Here is a 14,939-nt window from a genome sequence, read left to right on the forward strand (position 1 = left end):
TGAAAAGAAACTATGCAAAATATAAACAGAAATTAATGTTCACTTTTGTAGATTAATCTTTTAAACTAACATCAAGCGGTTGCGGTTGGTTTAGGCGTAAATTTAATTAGGATTGTGGTGGGACCACATCATTGTCTCACTAGTTGTGTGTCAACTATTCCAAACTTTAATGACATTTAATTTTGGCATATTAGCATGAATAAAATAAAAGATTTGGAACTAATACACGCATTCTCATGAAACTGATTTAATTGTATGGTCACCGAATTATTTTGCAAAAGCATTGCTCACGTAAAACAAAAAATACCACATTTTGTAATAAAAAATATTACCTTGGGATTTAGATTGCATTGCAGCTCAATTTCCCTTCTATTGAATAATTCAGATTGAATGCATACATTCGGAGTAAAAAGATGTTGAATGCGACTTATGCGTTAGACGAATAGGTAGGTTATATATGATTGCGTTTCGATTTTACAAACAATAGAGAGCTCATCATTTGGCGCTCCAATATCCTGATACCAAATTATCGGCTAAAAGACAACAATAATAATCATCCACCGTAATATAAATTGGACAGTGAAAATAATAATAAAATGAACAATGAATGCTTAGCGAAGTTTTGTGAATGGATGTCTGATCGATTGAAACTGATTGTGAAGTGATTTAAATTTTACGAAATAATACCATTGCAACAATTGAATTGAATAAAATCCATTTCTAATGCAATATGCAAATGCATATTTCGCCGGTAATTGCAATGTATTTGAGCCTGTCTCATTAACACGAACAAGGCAATGTCGCTTTTTCAAAAAGGAATAATATTCATTTGAATGCGCATTCAATGAACGTTTATTGAGGAGAACGGCGCTGATGGTGATGACGATGAAAACAAATAAATTGATTAATCAATTTAACAAACATTTTGAAATAATAAATTGATGAAATTATTATCTCATCAAAAACAACACCACATTAATTTTCGCATTTTGGACAGTGAATGGACTTTTGGGCGAATGGAATTCAATGCTTCTAATACAAACACAATATAATCAACATTGACGACCATTGTTTTTACAGGGAATACAATTGTATTTGAAATATTAACGGTATTTTAGCCTTTTGACTCGATGCTCAAGTCAAGCCAATTTGAATGGTTTTGAATGCAGTTTTAGTGCATTTAGAATAAAGATCCATTGTTGCTTCGCTCACACATCGAACTTAGATTTTTCACCAAAATCCTTTACAGTGCAGCAGTAGTGCATCACATAACAACTGCTCTTTATCTGTTTTTACAGATTGTGCACTTTTCACTATATGCACACGTCCTTTGTCCAGATTTTGAATTTCATCCTAAACATATGCCTCCTTTTCAAGCCGAAAATCGAAATAAAAACTTTTTGTTATTTGATATTATGCTATAATAAAGGGGTTAGAGATGAGATACACAATCATATGCGATTTAAAACGGAGGCATTCTGCAATCGTAAAAATACATTTCACTGAATTCGAAACCTCTTAATTTTAGATTTATACAGTAAATCCAACAAGCTAAATATAAACAAGGGTAAATTGCATAGCATAAAATATTTTTCCATTCATGCGTGAATGCATCGCCGACGATTCGAATGGCAATATATGAAATGATATTCAACGAATGTATGTAATTATAACAAAATATTTCGCCTATTATCGTTTTTGCTTGTTTTGTTTTAGAAACGAACATTTGATATGTCTCTGATCATATTTGTGCCTTATGCCATTGGAAGATGTATCAATTTTCATTGTCTTAGGAACGAAAAAAACCTGTTACCCTTTACTAGATTTATAATCGTCAACCCTTTCGTTTCTCGAAAATAATTCGAATGCATAGTTCCAACAAAACTTATGAAAACCTGTAATAAATTCTTGATACACTCTTGCTCACATTACAAAACTGCACATCAAGATGAAATTGAAGGAGAAACAAACACACACACACACACATTCAAAAGTAAGGATACCCGTAGCTCTTAAGCGAAATAAAACGAAATACGAAAAGTAGCTACGACGGCGATATAATCCACCCTCTTTTATTTCCATCCACTGAAATACCAAAGACAAACACCGTTTACCAATACACACCAGCATGTACGATGATACGTTGCATGGTAAGGCGCATTTTCCCGTGAAATACACCGGAGAAGAAATGTTTTAAATCTATGGTATATGAAAAATCGGCCCTTTAATTTTCGGCTCCCGGAAACGAACTGTTTTAACCTGAAATAATTTTAATTATGGTTTTATTACATTTGTCAGTCGAATAGAAAATATAGAGGGGGGGGGGGTGGTTAAATATGAGCACTGTTGCTTTTAAGTGCACAACGAAATGATGTGTTTTAGCACACAACAGTATCCTTCTGAACATAATCATTTTCGATGTAGAATTTTCTTTCATATCATTTTTTTTCTCTTTGCCTTTTAAGCCTTTTGTTCGCATTCATTTTCCATTCTGAGTTGAACGTGCGCATTTGTTTCATAGCAATGAAATTATGAATAATAAATAACACAGACACGAATATAATGTATTTTACCATTTTCTACATGAACAGCGGAAAAATTAAGGCAATATTTCGGGAAAAAGTTTGTATGTGTGTGCGAGCACAAATTTGAATATAAACGAGCTTATCTTCAGCCACCAATCACAAAAGCAATACAATTCCATACTAAATTTATTCTTTGGCTGTTTCTTCACTCGGAATATTATAATTCTAATTGAAGAATGTTTTACGAGTATGAATATTTTGTGATTTGCACGGCACAAGTGGAAATTAGGTGAGTGTATGTGTGTATGCATGTATACGATTTGATTCTGTCGAGAAAGGTTATGGCACCTCTTTTCTGTGGACACACACTTATTCGAAATGACATTGTGAATTAATAATAAATTCGGTGTTGTGTCTAACGTTTATTAGTTGGTCGTATTTTAATGGTACAACGTTAATATTGAATCAGGTGCTGGTTGCTCTTTCTCATTTCTTTTTAATCATAATCTACATTGTGGCAACAATTCGAATGCGACAATAAATATAGAACATGTTTACCGTTTGATATATTTCATTTTCATTATCTGTCTTATGAATAAAATCGTACCGAATGTGCAAAAAGAATGCGCATTTCGAAAGATGTATTGGCAACAAAAGCGCATAAAGCAAAAGACAATGTACCGTTTCAATGCGCACATCCAACATAGTAGCATTTGAGTGTTTCGATGGTGAGAAAAAAGCGTAAAAGCAAAACACCATATAAATCTACCTCGAGTGACATTAATGAAATTTTACCTTTCGTATAATTTATATGAAAGCAGCCAGCATCTATTTAGTTCACGCTCTCAACTTTATGTAATATTCTTTCACGGCAAATACTTTTCGCCCCCAAAACTACCAATAACTCGAAACGTATCGTATTTTTCCACGTTTAAAGAAAAATAAATGTGAGTGTTGCCTGGTTGCGGTCGACTTCTTCTTGTACTAGTTTTCCGTTTTTATTGCAAAATGAATTGCTTAAGTTTTACGCGCACCATTTATTTATAGCCCGAAAATTTTCTTGTAAACGTTAAATTATTGCTGCGAAACGGATTACCGGAGGCTGGCTAAATAATTCGTTAAGTTTTTCATTTCTTTTGTTTTGCAGTACGAACGAACAAACAATGTAATTGTTTTCTTTTAACGACTCCACCACCGCTGACAAGTTGGCATTCCTCTCTTCCAAGCGGCATTTTGCAATTAAAAAAGTTTGGTCGTGCTTATTTTACTCAATGGATGATTTTTTTTCTTCGCTCGCGCATTAATCTGATCTGGTGTAAAAGAAACGAATATTTAATTAGTTTTGTTAATCCGATTCTTACTATGTGAAACAAGACACAAAACAACATGTACGAAAAATTAAATGGAATGTGGGCCGGCGAAAGTCATTTTCGCTGCCGAAATTAAAAATTGAAAGGGTTGCATCCGACTGTAAATAAATCCCAACACAATTAACATTCATTTATAAATATTTAAAAAGCTATGGAAATGTATGCGCGCACACCGCACATATAAAAACACCACAAATTACATGACTATTTTGGGAAAGGAGTTTTTCTTGTTCATTTTCAACTTGTGATTCATCCCCCTACCTTTTCTATTTTTCTATGCTACTCAGTTTTTCATCTTGTTCAAATTTGAAATCTGTGATCGCTCTAGTTTTGATATCATTTTGGTTTTGGTTTGTGACAAACGCACACTCATTTAAAACAAATCAAAAGATAAATGAATATTCATTCAAAACTGAGCTCAATCTACATGGTAATCATGACCCATTTGCATATATGCACATCACAAAAGTATACAGGTCTGTCAATGAAACGCTAAATCGAAACGTCAACAACCAATTCTCCCCCGTTCTGTCATAAAATAATGTCGCATTTATCGACACACAGTGAATAATTCTTTGTGTTGGTGAAAAAAGTCGCTGAAATCAGCAAAGTGGCACAGCCGCCTATGAAGTCAATCGAATGGTAAGATAGATAAATCAAAAGCTATCACTCTTGTAAACACTTTATGCCATTTGAATATTAATGCGATGTAATTTCATGAATATTTGCTCACCTCTTTAGCAGCATATTTGCCCTCGAATTCAGTGGCGCATTTTATTTTATTTTCACTCTCTTTTTTCTGCCGACGTGATGCGTTTTTAAATAAAACAACGTGATTTCACGCGAACATGCTTGGGAAATTGGAATTATTTTTTTTGTGGCCAAAATTTGCATATTGTTTTCTGCTATCGCATCGCTTTCTCTACTTCAGTTCTTCGGTGACAAACGAACGAAACAGATGGTAATATGACCAAATCCATTTCGAATATACAGGGAAAAAAGTTTGAGAAGAGAAAAAAATGATTTTTTGATAAATCGATTCGAAATGGTTTGATGACATTTTTCTAATTCTCCAAGTTTCGTTTTAATGACTCATGAGTTCAAAGACTCACTACTCCGCTCCCTTTTTTATTGACGAAATAAAATGCTGGCCTCCAACAGAATTTATATTACTTATTATGGAACAGAAAATCATTTGTCTTGAAAAGTTTTTTTTTGGTCTCAAGCCGCCAAATCTTTTCAGATATAATATTTTAAAAATTACGCTAATTTATGAAAAAAAAAAGAAAAAAGTAAATAAATACTTAATGCAAATGGACACCAACCGAGAGAAACGACGAAACAAGCAAATGAATACGTTGGGAAATCCACACACAAATTTCATGAATTTCTCAACCGCTTTGATTCATTCGTCTTATTCTACATTCATTAAATCCAGAACAATTTTTTTCGTCTGTTCTGGCCTGTAATCTTTATAGTACATATATTCCTTTTCATTTAGGGTTGTTTTTATTCGTTTTGTTTAATTTACTGAATACTTTTTTCGTTTCATTTTAATTAGGTTCACGTTTTATAAACAGATCGGTATGCGCATCATTATGAATAAGGTGTGCTTCCGCTCTGTGCACTGCTTTATTTTACCGACCACTTTTATTACATTTTTGCGTCTGATTAATTTGGTTGTTCGTTACTCTCTGCGTCACATTTTTCACTTGTTTTTCTTGGATAATCAATTTCAATGTTTTTTGGACAAACGAAAAAAAACGTGGCAAGGGATGATTTTTTTTTTTTCAAAGTTGATTTGAGGAAAATGGTAAGCATAGGAAAATGTTATTCATTTCAATAATTTTATCCACGATGGGAACGAAAAAGAGAATTGCATTTCATTTGCTTTTCACGTACAATGACATCGTCACTTAATACAATCCATGGACTTCTGATTTCATCCTCTATGACTGCCGTTTTACTTTTCCTGGCAGCCAATCTGGCTTTCTGTTCCTTCTGCTAGAGTCACCATCAATGGGACCCTAGATAGGACCTGTCGAAAATAGAAACAATTAAAGTATCTTTTTTTTTATCAATCACACACTATTTATTACCAGTGCCAAAGCTAGCTCGAAATATACAATCGAAAAAGTCATTTTCGTCCATTTCGCTATGAATAAGTTAAAGAATTATTCTGAAAAATGTTCGATATTTATACTGTTCACCACACAGATAAATAAATAACAATAATAAATTTTACAGTATGTTTCATTATAGAGGCCGGTTGATTTTTCATATTAAAACTCAAGAGTTTTACAAAATTATTTTATATTCATTTTATTCGAGTTCTAAGCTACGGCGCCAATAATCAATATTTAATCCATTCACCATCCTTTTCGATCACACGGGCACATCTTTTCGGCATACTTTTGCTCAAATTTTCAGCATAATCACGTTGAAAACCTTTCCACTGGCGTTGAATGAATGAACTGAGCTGCTTCAAATTGCGGTGTGTTTTACCACGAAGCCTTGCCTCATAATCAATAATGGCCCAAACATTTTCGATCTGATTGCAATCGGGGGACTGTGGCGGCCATTTGTTTAATGTCATTTTCCTCCTTCCAGCGGTGCTGAGACGACTTTTGTGTTTTGGATGGTTGTCTTCTAATAGAAGCCAATTCGAATTGCCGTTGCCATAGAACTTCTTGGCGGTGGGTAACAGTGTCGACGAATAAAGTTGGTTCATCCTCATGGCGTTTGGAATGCCCGTGAATATGGTCAACTTTCCAAAACCAGCTTCACAGAAGCAACCATAAACATGCACCTTTTTCGGATGCTTTACCGTGCGAACGACCACTCTCTTTTCGGCTCTAGACTAGGCATGGGTAGTGCTATTCACCAGCCAAAAGAATGACTCGTCAGTGTATATAACTTCGCTCCAATCTCTTGTTGAATTTTGCTTTGCCCAGTCAATGCGTTTTTCTTCTGGTTTTCTGTCAAAAGTGATTTCTTCATTTTACTGCGATAATGAACACCGGCGACATCCAATCTTTTCTTGAGTGTGGAGCGCGAGACGTCTATTTTAAGATGGTGTAGCCGTTAAACACCTTGGCTTAACGACATACCTGGATTTTCGTCGAACAACTTAACTATTCGCTTATCTTGCTTTGGCGAGGGGCTCGGTTTGGCTTAACATTGGGCTGATCGTTCAAATTTTTTTCGTGCTTATACTGCTGGATCCACTTTGTTACGAACTCTCTTGACTTTTTAATGTGTTTTGCGACCTTCACTATTGACCATTTTGGTCCTTTTGGATGTAAATGCAAAAACACCGCTTCAAAACGCTTATGAAAATATTCCGAATCCATATTTTCGTTGCACAACAAACACTGTAGTGATTTGAGAACTGTCAATGTTAATGGCGCATTAGCTTAGAGTGCCATCTGGCGACACCAAAAATATTTTCAAGATGTTTGAAATTTTTGTGGTTGAATCAACCGGCCTCTATAATGAAACATACTGTAAATAACATGATATTGTCAAATCAACAACAGCGATTATGAAAAACAACATATTTTTTTCAGAAAAATAAATGTGTTTGGCTTCGCGAGTGAATTGCTTCGTCAATAACAATGTCTGTATATTCAATCATACATGGGTATGCCTTTTTAAAAATATATTTATAATTCTGAACCATGTGTGAACAAATTAATTCATCAATAACAAACTAATAGCGTGAAAGAAAGAAAAAAAAATCCATGCTTCAATCATCTCCTTTTAAATATGAACAACTATTATTTTCGATCATACCTTGATCATGTGTGTTTTTTATAATTTTTTTTTTTCATGAAAAACTTAACAGGATATCTAATGCCACTTTTGCATTCAATGAATAAGTACACTGACAAAACTAAGGTTATGATTTTGACAACACCGTGTTGTAAATGCTTACATTCCAACGAATGTTGTGAAGTAGCCAACAATTGTTGTCATTGTGAATATTGTATGTATTCACAACGACAACAATCGTTGGCTACTTCACAACATTTGTTGGAATGTAAGCTTTTAGAACACGGTGTTGTCAAAATCATAACCTTAGTTTTGTCAGTGTAACCGTTTATTTTCTTCTGAAACGTGATTGAAGCAAAATTGTTTTCATTATTTAAGGTGCAAAATCACATAAGAAATAATTCGTATTTGATATTTTCCGGGATATTCAATGTAATTCATATAATATGTTTATTTTGCTACAATGTCGTTTTCCAGTTTGTTTAAAGTTCAAATGTAACATGAAAATGTGTACACTCAAATGTCCCGTGTTAGTAATTGTTGTTTGTTTTCTTCAAAGCGATATGCTCTCGGGTGAAAATGTAGAAAGAATTTTACACAGGTATAAAACACTGAATAAATAAGGGCGAAGAGAATTGTGAAATCCATTTTAATAAAGCAAACAAAGAAAGGCGTTGTGAAAAATGTGTTTGTCATGCGGATTTTTGCATGCAGTAGATATGCAAGTAGTTTTTCTACCCATACACATAAACGAATGACCGGAAAAGGAGAAATCCAGTAACGTAACTGTTTAAATACGGCGTGTTTAATAGGTGTCTGCTCTTCGCACTGCAAAACAAATAAAATAATGGGAGTGAAAACAAAGGTTGAAAACAAAAAGTACACTAGAAATTGGTGTTAGAAATGCGACGGAAGAGTGACAAAATCGAAAAATGGAATATAAATAAAATGAAACACGTACAGAACACACAAAAAATGATTTAAAAAAACAAGCAAAACGTGATTGAAAAGCGTCATCAAGAGTTCTTTTTTCTTGTTGAGTTTGCACATTTAGAGAAGTTCAAGCATTTCTAGCACCTATTTGTTTATCACGACATAAATCATCAATGTCATTGCGTCCATTTCGTTCTTTTTCTGCAATTTCAGTTGCATTTTCAATTTTTCTTTTACCCCGTTCAAATATTTACACAATGTTTTTGTTTCTCTGCTTCTGTCGATTGATATTTCTCCCTTCGTTTTTGAATCACAATTTGAATAGGTGTGCCAACAGAAAAGCATTGCATTTTTTGTTCTCTTTCAATCAAATGCTATGTCATCAAGTCACAAGCAATGATGTGAAAAAATTGCACCGCCACTGAATTGAAACAAAAACATTTCTCATCACTTTTTTAGTTTTAAGGGTTTTCACATATATGCCGATGGTGCAAATATGATGTGACCGTTTGAAGATCACCGCACCTCATCTTTAGTAAATAAAAGCGAAAATGATTGTGCAAACGTGACAATCGCAATGCAGGATGAGCAAAGTTTATATGCTTAAAAATAATTATTTATGCGAAATGAATGAGAACGAACGAAAAAGCGAATCTGAATGGAAAAGCATTGAATTTGCGAAATGAAAAAAATAATATAGAGGAAGAAAGAAACATTTTATCATATTCTGTTTATTCATACAAATAAACTCCAGAAGCGCAAAACAAACGCAAACAGCATCCTTCAAACATGTATGTATCTTTTTCGCAACATAAAACGGTCACTTTTTTTATTGCACTCAAGTTGGTTTTTCCATTATATCCTTTGGTGTTCCCCGTTCATTTGGTTTTGCATGTAATCATTCTTATGGAAAAACAACACTTACCACTTGCGCCACTTACTTCGGTTAACACAACATTCCGCCACAAGTGAATCAAATTCATTGCTTTCTCCATCTCCTTCATCTCATTCTCCGCTTCTGTGTATGTATCATGCGGCACAAATGGAATGTTTGCTCTACATATTTAATTAACTTTAAATTGATATTTGCACTGGGTGTGGCCGCAACATATGCACACGATGAACAACCAACATTCGAATTGGCCACTTGAATCTCGTTGGTTTGCAATTTCATTTCCTATTTATTAAATGGTTTCGCATTTCATATTCGTTTGAGTTTTTCAAACGCAAACATTTTTTATTTGCCATCGTCCCGCAGTACATTTTTTCTCTCTGTTGAAATGGCAAAGTGAGATATTTTCCAAAATATTTGCTAGAGAAACATTTGTGAACGAAAAACGAAATGAAACCTATTATTTTGCAATCAGACACCGTTACTCAATCAACACAGAATATAAGTCACACACATACACGAGTCATTCGTGTTACTCGACCAGCTCGGCCCGAAAATCACTCACAATCTGTTCCATCACTCTCCTTTGCTTTGATTTAGCTTCGGGTAAATTGCTGACAATAAATTTAATCCGCAAAATTGACTAACTGAATTCGCAATCGAAAATCCAATGTAAATTGAATTCAAACACAAGATTTGCATTGGCGATGGGGCCAAAATGTAATTTAACACCTGAATAATGCTTCTCTCTATCTGACAACACGGTGGAAAATGGAAAACACCACATACGATTCAACATTTGTATATTATGTTTTGGTAAGGACGAGAGATTGGTATGAAACGTGGCACGCCTGCCAAACGAAATATAAATTGAATTGCTCATTTCGAAGACAAATCATCGTCGGCACACAAAACCACTCCGGACATTTGATAAAGACATATGGCATTTTGAGTGTACAAATTGACTGTGAACGGAATGAATGGATGGATTGTGAAATCGGTGAAAATGATTAATTGATACAGAAATTTGAATTCATGACTGCACTTTTCGAAAATTCAAAAGAATTTTTACAAATATTGGGATGGACATTTCAATTTTTGTTACGAAAACTATTTAATTTGGTAAAATCATGTTCGCCAAAATGAATACAATTAAATTTTTTCCATATTTCTTCCTCACAAATGAACTCATCTCTCTCTCTCTCGCTCTCACAAAAGATTCTACAAAAGCAGTAATTTAGATGCTTCTTCCATTTGGTTTACTTTGTGGAATTCTCATATCGCTATCGTTTAAATTCTAATTCATGACAACCATCGTAAATTAACCTATCCTCGCATTGAGGCGAACATTCGGTATTGGATTTAATTTAGCGAAACTATTTTCTTCACAAAACAGAAAAAACAATCATTTTCAAATCATTAGCATATATTCTCGTTCGAAAAGTTATGCGGACAAAGGGAAAAGTTGTACGTATGTAATGAAAATTGGCTGTGTAGAAAAGGCTCCAACTATTTTCGGGGTGAACGGAAACGGCAATTAAATCAAATTAAATTGAATGTTTACCATTTTCATTTGGCATTGGATTGGTCGTGAACTGAAGCTGAAATCATTGCTTCGTACTGCATGAGAATTATGGAGGGTGAACACAGTGTTAAGGTGTATGCATACATTGCCATTGAAAACAATGGGAAAAAAGGTTTCTAATCATGTAATGTATATGTAAATGCAAATCGCATTCAAATGCCGTTTCACCGAGATAAGAAACTGCATAAACTGAAGAATGGAGAAGTATAGCATGTATTCTTACTGCCAAACGAAACAACAACAAAAATAGAAGATAATGTACGATGACAGAGCGTTTGAGGAACATCATGACTTTTCCTAGCGTTCATTCAACAATTAATGTAAATTTAAATGATTCTAATTCTTTTTGTGAAAATGAACTGGATCGTGTCAGTCGTGAAAGTGTCGCTATTGTTTTTCAGGGCGCAGATTTAACGAGACAATTGCAATCACAATGGAATCATATGGAAAATATTGTGAGAATGCGCCAAACACGAAGATGAAAAAAAGAAATTAATGAAAACATTAAATTTAATTGACAGTCAAAATGGACTAATTAAGTTGTCGCCAAAATATGTTTGGTGCGCTTTTTTTCATTGTTGCTGTTATTTTTATTAGTCAATTGAAATGATTGTTTCTCCTTTATTTGAACTGAGATAGATATAACTTTGTCGTCGGTTGTTGTTTTTGTTGGTGGCGGTGGTGGTGATGGTGCATTGTTATCGTACGCTGTGTGTTATTGTTGTCATTTCATTATATTATTATGTTTTTGTTTGATATGAACTCGCGTTAATACAATCCACATTAACAACATTTTCAAGTCATTAAGAGAACAAAAATGGTAATGAATCTTCCCTAAGTCACCACCAACGTTGTGTGCTGCCATTGTCGCTCTTCACTCTTTCTAGTTCAGTGACACAACCATTTCTTTTTTCCGCTGTGCGAAATGTTGTGATTTTAATGAAAATTAAATGTTCTTTCTAATGTTGTTTAATTTACTTGTGTTACATTCTAAATAGTACACTTCCAATCCCATCAAACATTGTGCACAAACACACACACATATACTCAAACAAACATATTCACATAGCGATAATGCCTGTAAAAAACATTGAGCACATCGTGCGTTAAACTTTGTCGTTTAACGTTTGTTTGTTATCATCAGAAATTTCATTGAAATCGGGAAGATTTGATGGAAGCAAGTGAGTTAAAACGATCGCATTGACACACATTTCTGTACAATAGAATCAAAGTTTTGTGAGCTCACTTTATTGGCGCAATAATACGATGCAGTAAATTGAAAATTACATTCATAACTTTCAGATGAACTACATTATTATTGTCATTGTTTTATGGAATGAAGAGCATATGCTCAATGAAACCGAGGGTAAAACATCCTTTTCATTTCGGATTTGGGAACTTTAATTACCATTTAGAAAAGTTCATGAACTGATTTCAACGCAAGGAATTGTTTTCCAAGACAATTTTCTGGGTGTCAAGATAATAAGACCCAATTTTATTCGAAAGCAAGTTAAAAAGAGATTCAGCCAAACTGACCATATTTGAGATTGAATGTTTTTTTGTGTAATAAAGTTGAAAATACTTGCACGATTAACGAAGAAATTTCGTTTGTTTCATATTAAGGAGAGTTTGAGTGAGAGACAAGCAAGAGAGAACTTGGTGATTGAGAGAATGTCTTAATTCAAGAAAATAATGTTCGCTGTTTGACTCCAACACCGACAGTGAGAGCTTAGGCAAACTTCACTTTCTGACTCGAATATATGGCATCCTTTGCTTCTGCTCTGTGTTCAGTCACACTTTCTTATTTTATCAATTTCATTTTATTTTTACGATGGCATCCCATTTATTCGACGCATTAACATCGGGGATTTGATACATTTTTGCTCAGTGTGCAAAACAATTAAATAAAATATTCGAATGTAATTTTCACACTAAATTTCTAGACGGCAAGGCAAATTTACGGCTACTTTTATACCGCATCGTACACATAGTATTTTTTTTTTTATTCCCATTTAAGAATATCAAGAAAATAAACAGTTTTCGTAGTTCGGAAACCATTAAGTCCACTCATTTGATACAACCAATAAAACAGATAAATCCTAATGAAATTTTTTATCATAACAGAAACACATTGGTTTACGACTACTACATACATCCTAAATATGTGGAGCAATCAAAGCGACAATCCGTGAAATGCACACACACACACATACATAGTATTTTCCTCGATAATAATTTCTAACATACAATGTTTTATTATTATATTTTGTTCATTTTATGCCCAATCACCGACGAACAATTGTGCAAGTTTGCCGAACCGAATGCCAGACTGAATGATAAAGATAAATTACGAGGAAAAAAAGCGAGCAGAAAATTATTCAATTTTCACATCTCGACTCGACAGCTTACTCTTGACCATTTTTGGCCGATTGTATTGTCTGTTTTTCCCGCTTTATCCCTTTGGCAAAATGTGTGTCAGATATCGTATTTTATAGTGCATTTTTTCGCTGTGCTTTTTTCAATTTTCCATCGGATATCTTGTCATATATTGGTGTTAATAAAAATTTATTGCGCGAAAACTAACAGATAGAAAATCTCTCAATTTATATTTATTGGCCGTGTTGTTGTTTTTCTTGTCGATTCTTCCTCTTTGACGTGTGTTACACAACATACATATATTTTCGATTTTCACTCTTCGTCAGTTTTATTATTATTATGTGTTTGTGCACCCCGCAACTATGTATTATATCTGCTGGATTGATTCTTTTTATTTCATATGTATGTATACAATACACACGTTTATCTGTACAACTTTTCCCTGGCGAAAAGCATTCATTTCACCAAATTTGACGCAAATAAAACATCGAATGAATGTCGTGATGTGATCGTCGACCAACAAAGATGCATGCTACTAAATTTACGAGTTATCACCAATGAACCAAAATGAACTGACGTCACACCAAGTGGCCGACAATTTACTGAATACATTCCAAAAAACACACGTCAAACTATTACTCATTTCATGCTCCATTTTTCTGATAAAAACAATTTCATTTTTGTTTCATTTCTTCCTTCTCCATCGAAGATTTTTTTTTGTTACATTCCGATTGGAGGTGGTGGGAGAAAAAGAGGGTGTTTGACATCAACGTTTCTTCAGTGCACGCAATAAAAACCAAACGACGGGCCAAATCGAACCAAATTTCAGATGACACCGAATATGAATTATTGCATTATTTATGATTATTTTCCGTGCAAGAAAAACAAATAACAATTGAATGCGTACATATATAGATTTTGCTCAGACTCTGGAGTTAAAAGAACGACGACAAAATAAATGAAGCACGAGTAAAGGAAGATAGACGATTTCCAATAAAATAAAATGAGAAGTGGACAATGTGGAAGGTGATGGATTGTAATACACGGAATTTCGATGAAGAAAATAGGAAATTGCTTGCCTCAGATAATATTGCCACCTTTGATTATGGCTGGTCACTGCACAAAACGAATTGTTTCACTTCTTTCAATGAATTTGAAACGGGATCAATGATTTTTGCTGTTTTTGTTCTTTTATGGGTTTGAACAATATATTTCATTGGACGCTATTAATGAATAAAAATGAAAAAAAGAATAAACAAATAAAAGTGATCTGTAGTTACAAATAAAACATATTTTGAAATGCTGTCGGTTTGATGTCAATACAAATTTGTGTTGTGCTCTTGTGATTTTTGACAGATCAATTTCTATATTCGCCCGAAAATTACACATACAAATGTACACTAACAATCGCCACTGCTGTCGTCGAATTGTCATTTATACAAGTGAAAAAGATACTTGTATGGCCATTTCATATTGTGCCGTGT

Source organism: Contarinia nasturtii, unplaced genomic scaffold (genome assembly GCF_009176525.2).
Source record: "Contarinia nasturtii isolate CC-2019 unplaced genomic scaffold, AAFC_CNas_1.1 Cnas_scaffold_1182, whole genome shotgun sequence".
In the NCBI taxonomy this organism is placed as follows: domain Eukaryota; kingdom Metazoa; phylum Arthropoda; class Insecta; order Diptera; family Cecidomyiidae; genus Contarinia; species Contarinia nasturtii.